Source organism: Sinocyclocheilus rhinocerous, unplaced genomic scaffold (genome assembly GCF_001515625.1).
Source record: "Sinocyclocheilus rhinocerous isolate Xijiao unplaced genomic scaffold, SAMN03320098_v1.1 scaffold114, whole genome shotgun sequence".
Classification (NCBI taxonomy): domain Eukaryota; kingdom Metazoa; phylum Chordata; class Actinopteri; order Cypriniformes; family Cyprinidae; genus Sinocyclocheilus; species Sinocyclocheilus rhinocerous.
Genome location: NW_015646344.1, coordinates 55349 through 58124, shown reverse-complemented (window position 1 = coordinate 58124; position 2776 = coordinate 55349).

The following is a 2776-nucleotide window of genomic DNA, read 5'->3' as shown; positions in this document are numbered from 1 at the left end:
TCAAGGTTAGATTATTGTAATGCTTTATTGGGTGGTTGCTCTGTGCGCTTAATAAACTAGCTGCTGCATTTTGGACCAGCTGGAGTTTGAGTTCTTACCAGAACCAAGAAGTACGACCATATTAGCCCGGTTCTGTCAACTCTTCACTGGCTCCCTATTGAACAACGAATACATTTTAAAATCTTGCTAATTACTTATAAAGCCGTGAATGGTTTAGCTCCTCAGTACTTTAGCAAGCTCTTATCGCATTAGAGTCCTCCATGTCTGCTGCGATCTCAAAACTCTGGCCATTTGATAATACCTAGAATATCAAACTCAACTGCGGGCAGCAGAACCTTTTCCTATTTAGCGTTCGAACAGTCTTCCTAGAGCTGTTCTGGAGGCAGACACACTCTGTCAGCTTAAATAAAGACCCATCTCTTTAACCTGGTTTACACATAAAACACTTTCATATTTGTACAATTCAAATCCGTTAAAGGATTGTCATGCTGCATGCATTAGGTCAACTGGAACTCTGGCCAGAGGAGAACTGGCCCTCCGACTGAGTCTGATTGTTTCCAAGGTTTTTTCTCTATTTCTGTCACCGATGGAGTTTGGGTTCTTTGCCATTGACACCTTTTGGCTTGCTCAGTAGGGACACTTGATATTTGGCAATATTATCAACTTGATTGCACAGACACTATTGGATGAAAATTGAAGTCATCTGAGCTGGATGATTAATGCTTTCTCCAGAGCTGTATGTAGAGATGCATGCACTGATATGTGGTTGGGTAAAATTGATTCACTGGCAGTGGTGCGGTCTTCTTATATCAATATCAGAATCAGAAAAGATTATTGTAGTTACATTTACACATTTCGCAGATGCTTTTATCCAAAGTACATTCATGTTAGACATTTTATCAGTTGATGTGTTTGCTGTGACCCGAGCCATAACCGTAGGATATCTAGTGCCATACTTTTTTGTTTGAAATCCTCATGGTGTAATCAAACACTTTAAGTGTGATCATCTTGTGATCAATGTGTACTCAGTGTAGACAGAGTTCTTTAATTTCTCTGGTTGTGTAAATGTATTGGTTTAGTCTTGTTTTCATTATGCTACGTGTTTTTCAGGAATATGATGTTTTTGGCCTGGACATTATTTTCTACCAGGATATTATCCATTATTTTGTTCATCCTAAAACACAACACAGTGAATGCATAATTCAAAATACAGTTAAAACACCTGTTAAAAAAATCTAGGGATGCACCGATACCATTTTTAATCCAATACAACAATTCTTAGTATCGTCCGATACCAATCTGATACCAGTGTTTTTTTCTTCTTCTTCTTCTGTAGAATACCACTGTTTTGAGTGTATAGCACAGCTTTTTTAATGGGGCAACAAGACATGATAGATGATAGATAGGACAGAACAAGATAGGCTATAAATAATCTTTCAATGTGCAAAATAAAATGATCCAAAACAGAGCAGCACAGAATGTTACATATTACATTAAGAGAACACAAATAGATTTTGAAAAAAAAAAATTAATAATATATATATATATATATATATATATTGATACCTACTGTATTATATCTATGCAACCATTTTAAATTGCAGTTACTGTGTGAATGCTAATTCTCAGACCTCTCTACTCAAGTGTTGCGGTGTAAGGGCCCAGGGCCGGTTCTAGACATTTGGAGGCCCTAGGAAAAAGTCATATTGGAGGCCCCCAACCCCCAATAAAAATCACTTGAAACAAATATGATTCCTAACCTTTTTATTTACTTACTATACATTATATATTTAATTTTAAAATGTGTATATTTTTACTTATGCAGTACTGGTCAAAAGTTTGGACACATGGAATTTATTTTACAAACTATAATATTGTGAAATATTATTACAATTTAAAATAATGTTTTTTTCTATTTTTACCATACTTTAAAATTTCTATTTCTGTGAATCATAGCTGAATTTTCAGCATTATTACTCCTGTCTTCAGTGTCACATGATCCTTCAGAAATCATTCTAATATGCTGATTTATTATCAGTGTAATAGTTGTGCTGCTTACTATTTATTTTATAACCTGTGATACAGGATTTTTTGATGATTCAAAATAAAAAAGGGAAAAAAACAGCATTTATTCAAAATATAAATCATTTCTCACAATATAAGTCTTTTACTATCAATTTTGATCAATTTAACACATCATGAAAAGTATTAATTATAAAAGTATTAATTTATTTTAAAAAAGGAAGAAAAAAAATACTGACCCACCGAATTACAAACTTTTGAACGGTATAGTTACAAAAGATTTATATTTTAAATAAATGCTGTTCTTTTTTTAACTTCTATTTCACAATATTACTGTTTTTTTCTGTTTTTTTTTTTTATCAAATAAATGCAGGCTTGATGAGCACTTGATGAGATACTTGATGAGAAACTTCTTAGAAAAACATTAAAAATAGCAATGTGTCCAAACTTTTGACCAGTACTGTATGTACAGGTGCATCTCAATAAATTAGAATGTTGTGGAGAACATTTTAGCAATTAAAAAAATTTTTTTTTTTTTATATTTTTTACACGGCACCCCGGTTGGGAAACACTGCGCTAAGGCATAGGACACACACAGACTTTCCTCCTCACCAACGACATTAAACACTAATGTGTCTACAGTAGAACCATTAAAATCAGTGACGCTGTGTACACTGGATGCGATGCGACATTAAACTAATGCCTTGTTCTATTTATGACGTACTGACACAAAGTTAAAATGATTTGCAACGGT